This window comes from Salvelinus namaycush, chromosome 20 (genome assembly GCF_016432855.1).
Source record: "Salvelinus namaycush isolate Seneca chromosome 20, SaNama_1.0, whole genome shotgun sequence".
Lineage (NCBI taxonomy): Eukaryota > Metazoa > Chordata > Actinopteri > Salmoniformes > Salmonidae > Salvelinus > Salvelinus namaycush.
Window position 1 is genome coordinate 11180924 of NC_052326.1, and position 19958 is coordinate 11200881.

Here is a 19958-nt window from a genome sequence, read left to right on the forward strand (position 1 = left end):
CAGCACCTCCCAGTTTCAACAGCTACCTTTTGGTCTCCTATCCAGGGTTTTAACCAAGCCTATCTTTGAAATAAAAACGAATAAAATAAAACATATACAACTTTATTTAAAGTGCATTTCAATTGTGATTTGATTTAGTCTCGAGTGTGCTCCCGAGTGGCGCAGCAGTCTAGGGCACTGCATCTCAGTGCTAGAGGCATCACTACAGACACCCTGGTTTGAATCCAGGCTGTATCACACTTCATGTTGACAGAAGTGAGTGCTATGGTATGATAGTCATTCAGTTCACTTACCGTTGCCTTCTTGGGTACAGGGACAATGGTGGCCATCTTGAAGCATGTGGGGACAGCGGCCTGGGATAGGGAGAGATTGACTATGTCTGTAAACACACCAGCCAGCTGTTCTGGGCATGCTCTGAGGATGCGGACTGGGATGCCGTCTGGGTCGGCAGCCTTTTGAGGGTTAACACGTCTTACTCAAATCGCCCACAGAGAAGGAGAGCTCACAGACCTTGGTAGCGGCCTGGTCGGTGGCACTGTGTTATCCTCGAAGTGGGCAAAGAAGGTGTTTAGTTTGTCTGGAAGCAAGATGTCGGTGTCTTTTTGTAGTCCGTGATTGTCTGTAGACCATGCCCGACACGTCTCGTGTCTGAGCCATTGAATTGCGACTCCACTTTGTCCCTATACTGACATTTCGCTTGTTTGATTGCCTTGTGGAGGGAATAACTACAGAGTTTTTATTCGGCCATATTCCCGGTCAACTTTCCATTGTTAAATTTGGTGGTTTGCGCTTTCAGTTTTGCGCGAATGCCACAGTTTCTGGTTAGGGTAGGTTTTAATAGTCACAGTAGGTTCAACAACTCCTATACACTTCTTCATAAACTCACTCACCAAATCAGCGTATACGTCGATATTATTCTCTGAGGCTATGAAAACAATCTTGAAGCGTGGATTCCGATTGGTCAGACCAGCGTTGAATGGTCCTTGTCACGGCTACATCCTGCTTGAGTTTCTGCCTATAAGAGGGGAGAAGCAAAATGGAGACGTGGTCAGATTTGCCGAACGGAGGGTGGGGGAGGGCCTTGTATGCATCGCGGAAGTTAGATTTGCAGTGATCCAGTGTTTTTCCAGCGCGGGGGCTACAGTCAACATGCTGATAGAATTTAGGTAGCCTTGTTCTCAAATGTGCTTTGTTAAAATCCCCAGCTACAATAAATGCAGCCTCAGGATATATGGTTTCCAGTTTGCATAAAGTCCAGTGAAGTTCCTTGAGGGCCGTTGTGGTATGGGCTTGAGGGGGAATATACACGGCTGTGACAATAACCAAGGATAATTCCCTTGGGAGATAACACAGTCAGCATTTGATTGTGAGGGATTGTAGGTCAGGTGAACAAAAGGACTTGAGTTCCTTTATGTTGTTACAATTACACCATGTGTCGTTAATCATGAAACATACACCCCCGCCCTTCTTCTTCCCGGAGAGATGTTTATTCCTGTCGGCACAAAGCACAAAGAATCGAGGTGGCTGTACTGACTCTGACAGCATATCCCGAGAGAGCAATGTTTCCGTGAAACAGAGTATATGACAATCCGGTGGCATTGTTTTGGGTCAGCCTCTGGAATCAGTTCAAATGCCCTGGGTGGTTCACAAAGGATTCACTTCGGGAAAGTCGTATTCCTGGTCGTAGTGCTGGTAAGTTGTCGTCGCTCTGATATCCAATAGTTATTCCCGGCTGTATGCAATAACACTTAATATTTTCTGGGCTAACAATGTAAGAAATAAAACATAAAAGTTTCCTAAGGACTAGAAGTGAGGCAGCGCTCTCTGTCGGCATGTCAACCAAATATTACCTAATTATCTATGTTGAAATTACATGGTGTGCCCAGTGGGCAGCTGGTCTAACATGGCTGCGGGGAACAGCAGGCAGACTAATACGGCAGAGGGTGCTCTGTCAGGTTGCATTTTTGTTGCAATATTTCTTCCCCCTCCCTCACTGAAGGTAGGCTTCTATTTGAGGGGACTTTTTTTTCCTCCTCCTCTCCACCGACAAGTCAATAAGGTGCCATGCAGTCTCACCCACTCCATAGAGGGAAGTTTTGACCTTGGTTTGTTAAGTGATCTACCTAGAAAGAGGTTGAGGTGCTGGTTTCCTTCATTTTAGTCTGGCATTTGAACCTGATTGCCGCTTTGGTAAATAAATAAAAAATCTAGCTGTAGGCGTTTTAGTCATATACTAGCTGGCTAACCATGCCATGAATAATGGTACCTACAGTTGAAGTCGGAAGTTTACATACACTTAGATTGGAGTCATTAAATCTCGTTTTTCAACCACTCCACAAATTTCTTGTTAACAATCTATAGTTTTGATAAGTCGGTTAGAACATCTACCATGACACAAGTCATTTTTCCAACAATTATTTACAGACAGATTATTTCACTTATAATTCAGTGTATCACAATTCCAGTGGGTCAGAAGTTTACATTTAATTTGATCTTTAACCATCATTCTATCCCCCGCCCAGAACTCCTCCCACTTGTCTCCAGTTCCACATCCTAACACGGAACCCAAACCAGCTGCGCGCGTGCGCCATTGTGCATACATTTATTTTGTCCCCCCACACCAAACGTGATCACGACACGCAGTTTAAAATATCAAAACAAACTCTGAACCAATTACATTAATTTGGGGACAGGTTGAAAAGCATTAAACATTTATGGCAATTTAGCTAGCTAGCTTGCCCTTGCTAGCTAATTTGTCCTATTTAACTAGCTTGCTGTTGCTAGCTAATTTGTCCTGGGATATAAACATTGAGTTGTTATTTTACCTGAAATGCACAAGGTCCTCTACTCCGACAATTAATCCACACATAAAACAATCAACCGAATCGTTTCTAGTCATCTCTCCTCCTTCCAGGCTTTTTCTTCTCTTGACTTTATAATGCGATTGGCAACTTTCATAAATTAGGTGCATTACCGCCACTGACCTCGTTCGTCTTTCAGTCACCAACGTGGGTATAACCAATGAGGAGATGGCACATGCTTCTATAAACCAATGAGGAGATGGGAGAGGCAGGACTTGCAGCGCGATCTGTGTGAGAAATAGAACTGACTTCTATTTTAGCCCTTGGCAACGCAGACGCTAGTTGGCGCACACGAGCAGTGGGTGCAATAATTGAATAACGTAGATTTCAAAATTATTTTGCAACGCAAGCGGTGTAGTCAGCCTGTAACACTCAGTTTCCCTCAGCCCATCCAACCTATCTCTGCTAGTCACCCTCTACGCACCATATATCTTTCAACTATGCTGTGATGTTTAACATACAATTTAAATCTACAGTGCCTTGCAAAAGTATTCACCCCCTTTGGCGTTTTTCCTATTTTGTTGCATTACAATCTGTAATTTAAATGGATTTTTATTTGGATTTCATGTAATGGACATACACAAAATAGTCCAATTTGGTGAAGTGAAAAAAATAAATAAAACTTGTTTCAAAAAATAAAATACAACATTTAAATGGAAAAGTGGGGCGTGCATATGTATTCACCCCCTTTGCTATGAAGCCCCTAAATAAGATCTGGTGCAAACAATAGCCTTTAGAAGTCACAAAATTAGTTAAATGAAGTCCACCTGTTTGCAATCTAAGTGTCACATGATCTGTCACATGATCTCAGTATATATTAACCTGTTCTGAAAGGCCCCAGAGTCTGTAACACCACTAAGCAAGTGGCACCACCAAGCAAGTGGCACAATGAAGACCAAGGAGCTCTCCAAACAGGTCAGGGACAAAGTTGTGGAAAAGTATAGATCAGGGTTGGGTTATAAAAAAATATCTGAAACTTTGAACATCCCACAGAGCACCATTAAATCCATGATTAAAAAATGGAAAGAATATGGCACCACAAAAACCGGCCAAGAGAGGGCCACCCACCAAAACTCATGGACCAGGCAAGGAGGGCATCAATCAGAGAGGCAACAAAGAGATCAAAGATAACGCTGAAGGAGCTGCAAAGCTACACAGCGGAGATTGGAGTATCTGTCCGTAGGACCACTTTAAGCCGTACACTCCACAGAGGTGGGCTTTACAGAAGAGTGGACAGAAGAAAATAAACAAACCTGTTTGGTGTTCGCGAAAAGGGATGTGGGATACTCCCCAAACATATGGAAGAAGGTACTCTGGTCAGATGAGACTATAATTGAGCTTTTTGGCCATCAAGGAAAATGCTATGTCTGGCGCAAACCCAACACCTCTCATCACCCCGAGAACCTCATGGTGGTGGCAGCGTCATGCTGTGGAGATGTTGTTCATCGGCAGGGACTGGAAAACTGGTCAGAATTGAAGGAATGATGGATGGTGCTAAATACAGGGAAATTCATGAAAGAAACCTGTTTCAGTCTTCCAGAGATTTGAGACTGGGTTCACCTTCCAGCAGGACAAGGTTCACCTTCCAGCAGGACAATGACACTAAGCATACTGCTAAAGCAACACTTGAGTGGTTGAAGGGGAAACATTTAAATATCTTGAAATGGCCTAGTCAAAGCCCATACCTCAATCCAATTGAGAATCTGTGGTATAACTTAAAGATTGCTGTACACCAGCGGAACCCATCCAACTTGAAGGAGCTAGAGCAGTTTTGCCTTGAGGAATGGGCAAAAATCCCAGTTGCTAGATGTGCCAAGCTTATAGAGACATTCCCCAAGAGACTTGCAGCTGTAATTGCTGCAAATGGTGGCTCTACATAGTATTGACTTTGGGGAGGTGAATAGTTATGCACACTCAAGTTTTCTGTTTTTTTGTCTTATTTCTTGTTTGTTTCACAATGAAAAATGTTTAGCATCTTCAAAGTGGTAGGCATGTTGTGTAAATCAAATCATACAAACCCCCCCAAAATCCATTTAAATTCCAGGTTGTATGGCAACAAAATAGGAAAAATGCCAAGGGGGTGAATACTTTCGCAAGACACTATATCTAATCAAATAGATTCAACAGATTGCGAGTTGAAGATAAATACTTTTACTCAGAGTATTAGTATATTAGGCCTTCTCTTTGCAAGTCTGATCTGCGATGGGTTTGTTATTATAATATTTATACTAGTTATACTGGTCACAGTAAACAGTTTGGTAGTCTTTTTAACATTTGATTGAACAAAAGCCGTGTGCATTAAATAAAGAAATACATGCCTGGCTCAAATAGAAGCCTGTCTCTAATAAATGGCGGTTGTGTTCAGTGATTGAAGCAAACAAAACACATGGGCTATTAATTTGGTTGTAGTCCACCATTAAAAACACAAATTAGAAGAAGAAAACTTGAAAGTCCTGTGGCACCCAGTCATTCATAACGGGGGCTAATGATTGTTTTGTCTAAATTATACTATGACAGCTTTGTCTTCATTGTGTCATCAAATCAAATGTTGCCATTAGCTAGCAAAGTCTGTCAAATAACTAGCAATGCTAATGTTAGCTCAAATCTGGTGCTCTCCCCTGAATCTTAGCACGCTAGCTAAAGTTATACTGCATCTAAAGTCAATCTGCACCTGTACATAGCTCATCCAATCTACCTCATCCCCATACTGTATGTATTTATTTTGCTCCTTTGCACCCCAGTATCTCAACTTGCACATTCATCTTCTGCACATCCTACCATTCCGGTGTTTAATTGCTATATTGTAATTACTTTGCCACCATGGCCTATTTATTGCCTACCTCTCTTATCCTACCTCATTTGCACATGCTGTATATAGATTTTTCTACTGTATTATTGATTGTATGTTTGTTTATTCCATGTGTAACTGTGTTGTATGTGTCGAACTGCTTTGCTTTATCTTGGCCAGGTCACAGTTGCAAATGAGAACTTGTTCTCAACTAGCCTACCTGGTTAAATAAAGGTGAAATAAATAAATACATGTTTTAAATCTAACGACTTCACAATGTTTTGCCTCCTTTTGAAGTGCCATTGTTTTTCCAAGCCACTATAATGCACTTTAAACCAAAACTTGAATCAGTGCCAATTGAGAATGCATTTAATAGAATAGAAGACAATCTTCATAACAATATTGTGACACAATCTGCAACCATGAATAATAATACCGTGGCTAATATCAGCTCGGTGACAATTGATAATCCCCATTCAGTACCCCTGTGTTCTAAAATGTACAACTTTTTGTGAAAATATCAAAGTTAATTACATTGGATTAAATAGTTGAATTCTCTTTATTATTCCACCTGCACTGAGCAAAACTGTAATACATGTTCTACAATCCCAGAGAGAGCTGTGTCGACACAGCCCTTACATCAACCCCAGGTAGACCTGTAGTGGCTGATCTGCTTGGGCAATTTATTTTCAAGGTTGAATACTAGCAGGTCGTCATTTGCATTATCAGTGTCTCAGCACTAATGAGACTCCTGGTTTTACACCTTAATTGGATCGCTTCACCACAGTCCCTTATTGATATTTTCACGTCACAGTTCATCATGATAAGTAATGAGAAGATTATTCACTGGAGGTATCCAATCGCAAACTCCATCTGTGAACTGAGGGAGTCCTGTCCTAGGCTATGGATCCCCAAAGGCAATGGAGAAGAATGGTGTAGCTATCACAATGACAAACACACACACCCCTAAAATACTGTGTGATATCTTCTGAGTCACATTCTGCTTTTAGTGCCCTCTCTCTGTCCGTCGTGTTTGCTGCTTCTTGAAGTAGATTGAACACAGCCTCGAAATTACATTTTATTTCTCTTCCTCCTTTCAAAGCTACACGCTTTCAGCACACCTCAATTATATATTTTTTACATAGCAAAATAGAGCAGACCTCTGCTGGAGAGAAAGGAAATGTCAAACAGGATTCAGCTCAGAAGAGGACAATCAGGAAGGATTCATGTGCATAAACAGAGAATCAAAAAATTAAGTCTGGGGAGCCCAGGTACTGTCTGGGATCCTTGTGTGTGTATGCTAAATTTAATTTCTCTTTGAGCAGGTGGTGGAACTCACCACCAAACACTATTGTAGAAATACTGATAATGATCCATGGTATGACCACAGATGTGTTGTCTAAAAGCGTGACAGGATTGAATGATGGCCTTACTCTCCACTCTCTTAGCAAAATATTTTGACCAGATGTGACCAGAGTCCGTATCCACAAAGCATCTCAGAAACGGTACTAGGATCCTGTTAAAACCTGTTTTAAGACTAAAAACACTCCCAGCTCAGAGTAGGTTTTAGGATGATGTTAAGACACTAACCAGACAAACTCTGAGCCAGGAGTAAAACCAACTTATAAAAGTTTATCTCCGCTGGAAATCACGACAGTTTGAAGTACTGCAAAGGGAAGATAATGATGATGCTCATTGACACTGTTGCAAATTATGGGGAATAACCAATCGTGATGAGGCATCGCCAGCTGTGAACTCTATAGCACCTTCAGACAACCACGGTGAGTGTGAGTGTACATCAAATGTTGCAATGGTAAAACGTTTATCATTTTCACCTGACAAGATCACTTTGCCTACTCTTAACTCTTGCCTAATATGTTTCTACATTTAAAAAAAAAATCAGATATTTTTAATAATGTGATAGGAATATTGTACTGGTTTTTAATACCGTTGTATCAACACCATCGTCCCTCCCATTCAACAACTCTCTAAATCGCTTTTGGCAAAGTAAGCATCAAGTCACTTGCCGATAATGTTGCATAAAATGTTTGAAAGATCTATCATTTCCACCGAGCGCATAAGCCCCTAGATGTTGTCAGTTGCCCAATATATAAGCATGCCCAATTTAGGACTTTTTTTAAAAGTCACGTGATATAGCGCTCCAAAAGGATAACTTGAAATAACATGATGTAGGTTGATGAACTAATTGAAAGAAAAATATTTTTGATTTTTATTAGCCTAGTGGTTATAATTATTTAGGCATATCATATGAATTACACCTCATGTATATATATTTTCAAAAGCATAAGAGATACTGTTCCATATAGGTCTAGATTATTTATGGGTGTAACGGTCGTCTTTCGGTGAGAGAGTGGACCAAGGCGCAGCGGGTGATGAATACATAATGATTTATTTAAAGAGACGAACACTGACACGAAATACACTTGATAATTTACAAAATAACAAACAAACGATGTAGACCGACCTGAACATGAGAACTACATATAACGAAGAACGCACGAACAGGAACAGACTACATACACGAACGAAAACGAAACAGTCCCGTGTGGTGCGACATACACAGACACAGGAACAATCACCCACAAACAAACAGTGAGAACAGCCTACCTTAATATGGTTCTCAATCAGAGGAAACGTCAAACACCTGCCTCTAATTGAGAACCATATCAGGCAACACATTTAACCCAACATAGAAACACACAACATAGAATGCCCACCCCAACTCACGCCCTGACCAACTAAACACATACAAAAACAAGGAAAACAGGTCAGGAACGTGACAATGGGTTGATCATATAGAAATATCAAAACATTCTTTCAACTCCAAAACCATTGCCTGTCTATGGCGCCAGAACCACTGACCCAATGCCTTTTTCTATATTCAAGACAACTGCTTGTAACTCTAAACTGCTTAGGACAGCTCATGAGGTGTCCTAAATATCTGTCGACTACGTGTGACTCTTATCACTAAAGAGGCTTCATTAATAGCTTTTATTTTTACCCATAACAGTAGGAGTAAAATGTTTATTTTCTCAGCACTTACGACCAATTTTCTAGTCTGAGACGCATTGTGGATACAGGCCCAGATGTGAAAATATATGACAAACCATTAAGGCAGATGATGAAGCAAAAACTATTAAGAACACATTTATCCTGAACGGGAAATTGCAAAGTACTTATTTAAGAGCTCACAGATGGCACCGTTCCTCTGGGCATCAGGGCAGGCAGGCGGTTTGGCAAACATTGTGAGGAAATATAAAATTTTCTCTAATCACAGTTAAGTTAATGGTTTTAACGCTCCCATTACCTCATACATATGTATACATGCTGAAGCAAACATCTGCTGGAATGATGACCTATTCATTTTCTAGCAATCTAACCTGCTCGAAGCAACCTATTTTCTGCACATGTAATGATGATGGTTGCTGGAGGAACACGTCTTTTTCAGTGGTCAAGGAGAGGCATGGATGGAATTAAAACATTCATGTACTTCGTAGACTGTTTTGCTTCCTAGAATGCCTTGACACTTGAGATGACACTGCAGTTCTCTGAATTCATCAATATTTTCATATTCTCTCGACATCTTAGGCTAGTTCTGGTGACTTGCATACAGTTCCGTGGCTTAAGAGTTTTTTTTTTTATAAAGCCACAACATATTCGTTGGAGCCAGTCAAGCTGACGCCTCCCCTGAGGGATTTGAACCTGAAACCATCTGATTAGGATTCTAGTTTCCTGACCGCTGCACGGTGCCACACACCTCAACCCTGTTTTACTAATCCTCTGAGAGTTTGCTCTGAGGACATGTCTCTGCCAAGTGGTTTGGCATGGAATGAGTTATAGTTGAAATGCAGCAAAACAGGACTGTTACTCAGCTTCACACACTTTATTTTAGATGAATGATTGTTATATTCATTCATAAAGAAATGAACTATATGTTTTTATTCTTAGAATTAAAAACACCCATGGTGTTAGAACCCATACTGGAGATGAATAAACTGGTTGTAATGGATTTTTATCCATGTTTGTATCATCTTTTTTTACATTCAAATGCCTCTCCTGTGAAGTGATGTCCGTCAAAACACCCAGCTTTCTGAAACAGGTCATGTATGTTCCATTCTAGTCCAATAGGTTTGTCACTGATCCGAATGCAGTTTAGACACTTTATTCACCACACTAGAAAAAATGAAAAGGAATTTCAGTATTTACAAAACCTCAAAAACCCCTGTAATGTCTGGCATTATTTTTCATGTCCTGATGCAGCTGTAGAGATACATCTGCAACTGTTAGAGAGTTGCTCTCTGCTGACCTGAACAGCAAGGAGAGAAGATGCCCAGAGCAGGATTTGACACCTCGCTGAATATCATTACCATAAAGCAGAGAAAATAAAAAAGGTACATGAAATGCTATACATGCTGCATGAAATATAGAACCGAGGTCTAAACCACCAGTTGTGCTCTTCTATCTCACCAGACCATAGAGTCCTGTTGATCAGGTCAAAACACGTTGCATAAACACAAGGCAAACCTATTTGCTTAAATGTTGATCATATTTATACAAACATGAAACATTAATCTTAATGGCACTAGTTAGCTCTCTATCCACTCCATGTGGGTCTCCTGTGTGTAACTGAATCTGGAGTGACAGGCTCTTCTTTTCAAGCCCTCTCCCTGCTGATGCTGATGTGTCCTGCATGGTCTCTGGGACTTGCAGGAGGAACTTGGCTGTGGCTTCCGCTGCCTAGCCTTCCCTATTTTATCTAATCACTTAGACATTGCCCGGCCCCAGGCACCCTACCCCAGCGTTACACTAGCTAACGGCAAGGTTGAGACAGAGGGTACCCTGGAATGGACACAGCCAGAGCCATATCCCATAGATTATGTATCGTTTTGGACATCCAGCTACTCTCATCTGCTTTTTCCCCCTCCAACTCTACCTCATGTACTCTTTCCCCAGTTGCCCTCTTTCATTTATCAGGCTAGATTTTGGAGAGTTTGTCACCCATTTTAAATAGGAATGAAAAGTGGTGAAATCTAAGATTTGAAACAAATCATTATCATTGTTTGCAAACTCTCTAGCAAACATTTGTGGCAAGATTAATTATGTTATTGTCCAGTATGCATGCATTAGTATCGATCTTTGGTTGATGGGTAGTTGTCCAGTTATGATAGATACAGATATCAACAGAAAAAACACTAATATATATGAATAACTTTTGGAAGAGTTAACATCCTAGCTACCTACTGTACCTAAACTACATATTGAGGAGAGATACAAGCTCATGAGAAAAGTTTAAGTTTTTTTCTCAAGCCCTACAGTAGGAAGGGACAGAGAAGTTCCTACAATTCTACACGTTTTGTCACAGGGCAAACATGAGAAAAAGGTGCAGTTTTACAGCTACTCTCATGCTGTTCTACATATTTTGCCATGAGATTGGGAGGAAATGTTGCTCTTTTGAAGCTAATTTCCTGCAGTTCTACACACATCGTAGAAAATTGTATTATAGTTTCACAGTGAATTTCCTGTAATGCTAAACATTTTTGACATGGCTTATGACATGTTCATATGTTCTCTTGGGGGAGAACTCCAGTGGGCCCCCAACATACATACATACGTACGTACCCCAAACTTTTGAAGTTTTGTAGTGTATTTATATATGCAAATAAAATAACATTTTAAATCAACTTTTATTTGTTACATGTGCTGAATACAACATGTGTAGGTAGAACTTACAGTGAAATGCGTATATATCTATAAACACTACCATTCAAAAGTTTGGGGTCACTTAGAAATGTCCTTGTTTTTGAAAGAATAATAAAAATAAAAATAAAATAACATCAAATTGATCAGAAATACAGTGCAGACATTGTTAATCTTGTAAATGACTATTGCAGCTGATTTTCTTATGGAATATCTACATAGGCATACAGAGGCCCGTTATCAGCAACCATCACTCCTGTGTTCCAATGGCACGTTGTGTAAGCGAATCCAAGTTTATCTTTTTAAAAGGCTAATTGATCATTAGAAAACCCTTTTGCAATTATGTTAGCACAGCTGAAAACTTTGTTCTAATTAGAGAAGCAATAAAACTGGCCTTCTTTTGACTAGTTGAGTATCTGGAGCATCAGCATTTGTGGATTCGATTACATGCTCAAAATGGCCAGAAACAAAGGACTTTCTTCTGAAACTCATGTCTACTGTTGTTCTGAGAAATGAAGATTATTCCATGCGGGAATTTGCCAAGAAACAACAACGCTGTGTACTACTCCCTTCACAGAGCAGCGCAAACTGGCTCTAACCAGAATAGAAAGAGGAGTGGGAGGCCCCGGTGCACAACTGAGCAAGAGGACAAGTACATTAGAGTGTCTAGTTTGAGAAACAGATGCCTCACAAGTCCTCAACTGGCAGCTTCATTTAACACCAATCTTAACGTCAACAGTGAAGAGGCGCCTCCGGGATACTGGCCTTCTAGTCCTTTATTGACGCATTTCCTGTTTGATGGTTTGTCTGAAGGCATAGTTGTATCTCTTATAAGCGTCCAGATTAGTGTCCTGCTCCTTGTAAGCGGCAGCTCTACCCTTTATCTCGGTGCGGATGTTGCCTATAATTAATGGCTTCTGGTTTTGATATGTACGTACGGTCACTGTGGGGACAACGTCGTCGATGCACTTATTGATGAAGCCGGTGACTGAGGTGGTATATTCCTCTATGCCGTTGGATGAATCCCCAAACATATTCCAATTTGTGCTAGCAAAAGAGTCCTGTAGTGTAATATCCGTGTCATCTGACCACTTCTGTATTGAGTGAGTGGAGGGTGAGGGAGATCTTTGTACCCATCTCTGTGTGTGGAGTAAAGGTGCTCTAGAGTTTATTTGCCTTTGGTTGCAAATATGACAGTCTGGTAGAAATTAGGTCAAATGGATTTAACTTCTTTGGGGTAGGGGGCAGTATTTTCACATCCGGATGAAAAGCATGCCCAGAGTAAACGGCCTGCTACAAAGCCATAAAAGCTAGAATATGCATATTATTAGTAAATTTGGCAGTAGATTAGCAGTTATGTTGAGTGTGTTTCATTTGGTGACCTCAGAGAGGACAGGAAACACACATAACTATATCTCTGAATGTGTACATTTCTCACTTATGGGGTTTGCATCTAATTCTTCTATAAAATGAATGAGTAAAGATGAAACTATGTGAAATGATGTGATGTTAACCTTTAATTTGAGAGAATTGTATTCCCTGTAAAGTTTAACTAGTCAGCGGCCACGCCCCCGTGAGCACAGACATGATCTGGCATCATGGAACCACCCGTTTATGTTGTTATGAATAAAATCCACTCCTGAGGAAATTCACATCAGACTAAGCAAAACCCAGCGTGAGCTGAGGTTGCAAATGGTTGAATTCCTAAGACTAGAAAACGATACCACGTGGAGCATTGGCTACACGGCTGGAAATGGTTCAACTCTGAGACATCGATCCCTACAGAATAAGAGCAAATCTTAGATATAATTACTAGACTGCAGCTAGAAATTATGTAAACCTAGGATGAGAATACTGACAACTGCTGAAACATCTATTCTAATAACAATGGACACCTGACTTATCCATTACAACAGACACTATCCGGAGCCACTGATAAAGCTACAACCATGAAAGACATTGTGACTTCGGTTGAAGTAACCAGAGACCCTCTGGTGAACTGAGTCTCCAGCAGACGGAACGATGATTCCAACAGAGAAGACAACAACAACATACGGGCGTAAATATTTTTATTGCAATTATTCCTAAATGAGCGGCCATTCATGTGCAAAGGATTAGCATTTCAATGAATATAATTACCCACTGTTTGTAGTGAATCCATTTTGTCTTTCCCGCGCCTTTATCGGTCCACACCCTGGGTTTGGGTTTGTGCAGATAACCAAGAATTCTACGATGTTTGAAATGAGACTGATTGAGGTAAAGAATATTTCATTAATAGAAGACTAATTGATCAGATATTAAAATATCTGAAGAGTTATATTCGGAAAATTATAACTTTGTAATCAAGGCTATCTGAAGATTTTCCGTGGTGTCCCGACTTCCTATTTAATAACATTTACGTGATTAGTTTAATCACGTAATAATTACAGAGAATTGATTTGATAAAATAAGTCTTCACATTTAATGATAGCCAGAGACACAACATTAGGGATCATATTAGTGTGTAGCGCAAACTTTTCGGATGCTACAGACAGAAGTTGGTAGATTGGCTGTACCGACTTCAGACCAGTCCCAAGACACTTGTGGGGGTCGTAAGCCAAACCGTGGGGGTCGTAGGCCAAACCTTTTGGACGCTACAGAATATTTAGATTTTCGGGATGTCTCATTGTCTGACAAACACCGATCTAGCTCTGTTTATCTTTCACCGCAGATGCGGAAGTGTGACATAGGAGGATGTGGTGCAAAAAACATATCTCTAGCTTAAACTGATGGATTTTTTATGGGGATCTTTTAATTATGCTAATTAGATTCCCGCGGGGGCTCAGACATCGACCTTAGGAAACAAGTTTTAATTAAAGGAAGACTAGGCTACACGAACAGTAGTGGTGTCGGGTAAATTACCATGGTAGATTTGCCATAATAACAAGGAAATACTATATTTCAGTTCGACGGAATGATTGTCAAATAGATCAATCGCCTTCAGTCTACTAAAAAAGCAGGATCAATTTGTTAAAATTATACATTTAATACCTACCAGAGGGCAAAATATTATTGGAAACTGTTGACAGCAATCAGGACTAAAAGATAGCCTTGACATCCACTTTAAGGAGTGGTAAATCAGTGGCCAGTGATGGTTACAATTGGGATCAGCTGTACGAGTTATTTTAGTGCGTATTGATGGTTTAAGGAGAGGTGACCTAGTTTTAGTAAGATGGCCAATGCTCGTTAGAATAGGCCCTTTGTGTCTTATGGGCCTGGGGTAAGTAGAGGGTTCAAGCAGCATGGGATCTCAGAGAGGAGAGACCTCCCCGATATGTTTCCTTCTGATAGTCTGGCAGGCACTACACTTTGAAAGCAAAGAGAGGTGGGCATGGATGAACGGCTGTTGAAGGCTTCCAAAGGGGAGCTGCCAACATCAATTCTCTCTCTCCCTCCTCGGTAGTGCACAAAGCACTCGGATGGAAGTTGAAACAAAGGACCACAGGTTTTTGCCTGATCTGTTTGGTAAACTTTTAGGAGTGTTGCGACTTTTGACCCCGGATATTTTGGCCTCTGACATAGAAAGTGTGATTTTTGCTCAGTGTTTATTTTTCTTGAATGATGATTGTGTTTTCTTTGTGTTACGAAAGGATCTATAGTACATCGAAAAGCATAATCACTTTAAAAGTACATGAAGATGTTTCTAAAAAACTATGATCATGGTTGATTAATCATGTTGTTGTTGTTACAGATGTAGGACCTCAGAAGAGTAAGGAGCTCTAAAACTGTCCCAGGTGATGCAGCACTTCTTGCTCTACCCATAAATTACAACCACCTCCTTTTTTGGCAAACTTGAAAATGATCAATGATTGTCTCACTCTAATGGTCTTTTCTTTTACCAATCAGTACTTGGCTGATTTATGAATATTTCTGCGAATACTGCATGAGTGTCAACATTTTTGTCTTTGAGTATTGAGCAGCATTTACGACGCGACAGAGTCCTCCTATTGAGCTAGCGCTGTGAGCTAGGTGAAGAAAGTATCTCTGTTTAGTGGGACTTATTCTCCTTTTTGTTTTCCATCATGTGAAGAGATAAAACAGTGCAGTGATGTGCAGACAGTGCTACTGAACATAACTAGGCAACCTCTCCTGACTGAGAAGCTGGGCCTTCAGGCCTAGTCAGCCTTCTCCAGAACATATCCATGGCAGGTCTCTGAGAGCCAGGGAGAACATTGCAGCATGGCACTGCTGTGGAATGACAATAGCATACGTCTAGGATGCTGGTGGGAATTACTAATGTAGAATGTCTATGATCCATTCCAATACCCTGTTGATAACTGTATGAAAGACAGACAACATACTTTGTAACTACGGTACTCTGTTGAGTGGGGGAAGATGTTACATATCCATATCAAATCTCTGATGAGACAAGAAGTCAATAAACTGTCTTCTATTTGTACTGTAAGTCTTACTGACAGGTTGGGGACATTTGACTGAAATTGCTTCCAAAACGCTATAGCCACCAGTTCTTCACATTTGTGTTTTTTCATCAGAAATTATTGCTTATCAGTACCTTCATTTGTGTGTAAAATATTAATGTTCTCATATTTTAGACATGTCTTATAAATTCTTGTTAACTTCTACCGCCTCAGAAACCCGGGTCCGGGAGCACCCCCCACCACCCCCACCAGTAAAAAAGCTGACTAGCATAGCTAGCATAGCGTCACAAGTAAATACTAGCATCTAAATATCATTAAATCACAAGTCCAAGACACCAGATGAAAGATACACTTCTTGTGAATCCAGCAATCATTTCTGATTTTTAAAATGTTTTACAGGGAAGACACAATATGTAAATCTATTAGCTAACCACGTTAGCAAAAGACACCATTTTTCTTACTCCACTATTTTTTCACTCCATCACCAGCTATCACCAATTCGACCAAATAAAGATATAAATAGCCACTAACCAAGAAAAAACTTCATCAGATGACAGTCTGATAACATATTTATTGTATAGCATAGGTTTTGTTAGAAAAATGTGCATATTTCAGGTATAAATCATAGTTTGCCATTGCAGCCACCATCACAAATCTCACCAAAGCGACTAGAATTACTACAGAGAGCAACGTGTATTACCAATTTACTCATCATAAAACATTTCTTAAAAATACACAGCGCACAGCAATGGAAAGACACAGATCTTGTGAATTCAGACAATATTTCAGATTTTCTAAGTGTTTTACAGCGAAAACACAATAAATCGTTATATTAGCATACCACATGTGCAAACGTTACCCGAGCATTGATTCAAGGCAAAGAGAGCGATAACGTTATCATCACCAAAATATATTAATTTTTTCACTAACCTTCTCAGAATTCTTCCGATGACACTCCTGTAACATCATATTACACAATCCATATAGAGTTTGATCGAAAATGTGCATATTTAGCAGCACAAATCGTGCTTACACAATGGAAATACTGTCCAACTACTCAAGCAATCTGCCCGGCGCCATCTTGGAAAGACACCTATTTTTATCGAAAACTATTCATAAACTTGACTAAAAAAATACAAGTTGGACAGCAATTGAAAGACAAATTAGTTCTTAATGCAATCGCTGAATTACATTTCTAAAATTATCCTTACTGTGCAATACAGGGTGCGCCAAAGCGAAGCTACACAAAAAAAAATGGCGATATATGCGTTTAACATTTTTCAACAGAACAACGATTTATCATCATAAATAGTTCTTACTATGAGCTGAGCTTCCATCAGAATCTTGGGCAATGTATCCTTTCTCCGGTCTAATCGTCTTTTGGTCGAAAGATGTCCTCTTGTCCTGTCGAAATGGCCACTAACGTTCGGCATCTACAGGAAAAGTGTCCAACTCTTCAAAGTGCGTCACAAAGAAATGCCTCAAAATCGCACTAAACAGATATAAATTGCTATAAAACGGTTTAAATTAACTACCTTATGATGTCTTTAACACCTATAACGAATAAAAATATGACCGGGGATATAGAAGTGCCTAAACCAAAGCTTGGAAGAAGGCCAGTCCGACGACCACTCTGCGTCGAGCGCACGGCTGAAAAGAAAGGTACTTCCGTATCTTGGTCTTTTATAAAGTCCCAGATTGCGCAATCGACCCCATTCAAATTGTCACCACTTACTGACATCTAGAGGAAGGCGTAGGCAGTGTTTGTAGCCCCATAGCATTCACAGGGACTTATAAACTGACCTGGGAGCAGGGGCCAAGATTTCTGAAATCTCACTCCCTGGCAGGAAAAGTGCTGTAGAATGAGTTCTGTTTCACTCAGAGACATAATTCCAACGGTTTTAGAAACTAGAGAGTGTTTTCTATCCAATAATAACAATAATATGCATATTGTACGAGCAAGAATTGAGTACTAGGCAGTTTAATTTGGCAACGTCAAGAAAAAAAAAGTGCTAACAGCACCCCCTATTGACAAAAGGTTAATCCCACTGCACTGTCCAATTTACAGTAGCTATTACAGTGAAAAAATAGCATGCTATTGTTTGAGATAAATGCACAACAACAAAAAACTTTTATCACGGCAACTGGTTTGATACATTCACCTCTGAAGGTAAATAATGTACTTACATTCAATAATGTAAGTACATTTTTTTTCTGATTTGTCATCCTGAGGGTCGCGGAGATAAAAATGTAGCATAGTTTTGTTTGATAAAATCCATTTTTATATTCAAATGTAGGAATTGGGTTCTACAGTTTGAACCCCTACTGTGTCTAGAGTCATAAGTCATATAATGGCCTGTCTCTTGCATTTCAAAGATGATGAAACACCTATTTTTTGTCTTTAACAAGATCTAATGTGTTATATTCTTCTACACTAATTTCACATTTTCATAAACTTCAAAGTTTTTAATTTCAAATGGTATGCATATCCTTGATTCAGGTCCTGAGCTACATGCAGTTAGATTTGAGTATGTCATTTTTGGCGAAAAAAAAAAAAAAAGGTCCGATCCTTAAGAGGCTAGCAAGCAAACGTAGCTGTCACGCCATAGAGGGGTTTTTATTCTCTATTTTGGTTAGGCCAGGGTGTGACTAGGGTGGGCATTCTAGTTTCTTTATTTCTATGTTTTCTATTTCTTTGTTTTTGGCCGAGTGTGGTTCCCAATCAGAGGCAGCTGTCTATCGTTGTCTCTGATTGGGAATCATACTTAGGCAGTCCTTTTTCCCTCTTTCATTTGTGGGTTCTTAATTTTGCACTGGTTGTTATTTTGCCCTGCAGAACGTCACCTTTGTATTTTGTTTTGTTGTTGTTGGTGTTCAGTTAATAAATAAATAGAATGAGCACGTACCACGCTGCGCTTTGGTCCACTTCTTCCCATGACGATCGTGACAGAAGAACCCACCACAAAAGGACCAAGCAGCGTGGCCAGGAGGAGAAGGGATCCTGGGCATGGGAGAGAAGGGAGTTTAGGACATCGTGGACATGGGAGGAGATCATAGCAGGCGACAAAAGCCTGCCATGGAAACAGGCGGAGGCAGCTAGAGAGGAGCGGAGAGATCAGGAGTTACGGCAGAGACGGGAGCACGAGAGGCACACGGGTTGGTCACGGTTCCAGTGCCATGTTTTCCGGTTTTACGCACCGTGCCTTCAGTGCAAAGCCCGGTGCGTGCAGTACATGCTCTCCGTACCTGCCGCGTAAAGAGGGGTATCCAGCCAGGAAGGGTGGTGCCGGCTCAGCGCTCCTGGTCTCCAGTGCGCCTCCTTGGACCGGGATATCCTGCGCCGGCTCTGCGCAAGGTGTCTCCAGTGCGCCTGCACAGCCCAGTGCGTCCTGTGTCAGCGCCTCGAACGTGCCGGGCTAAAGTGGTGATTCAGCCAGGAGGGGTTGTGCTAGCTCTAAGCTCCAGACCTCCAGTGTGCTTTCACAGCCCAGTGCATCACACTTGCTGGATTGAAGTGGGTATCCAGCCAGGACGGGTTGTACCTGCTCACGAACCAGGCCTCCAGTGTGTCTCTCCAGCCCGGTGAGTCCATTGCCTGCTCCACGAACTAGGCCTCCAGTGTGTCTCTCCAGCCCGGTGAGTCCTGTGCCTGCTCCACGAACCAGGCCTCCAGTGTGTCTCTCCAGCCCGGTGAGTCCTGTGCCTGCTCCACGAACCAGGCCTCCAGTGTGTCTCTCCAGCCCGGTGAGTCCTGTGCCTGCTCCACGAACCAGGCCTCCAGTGTGTCTCCAGTCCGGAGCCTCCGGCGGGGGGGGGGGGGGGGGGGGGGGGGGGGTACTGTCACGCCCTGACCTTAGAGCCGTTTTATTTCTCTATTTGGTTAGGTCAGGGTGTGGTTTGCGTGGGCTATCCTATGTTTGTTTCTATGTTTTGGCCGGGTATGGTTCTCAATCAGGGACAGCTGTCTATCGTTGTCCCTGATTGGGAATCATAATTAGGCAGCCTTTTTTCCTTTTGGTAGTTGTGGGTAGTTTGGTCTTCGTTAATGCATGTATAGCCTTACGGAGCTTCACGTTCGTTTTGTTGTTTATTGTTTTGTTGGTGACATTTTAAAATAAAGGAAAACGCTGCACCTTGGTTTCCACCCTGACGACAATCGTGACAGTCTCTCTG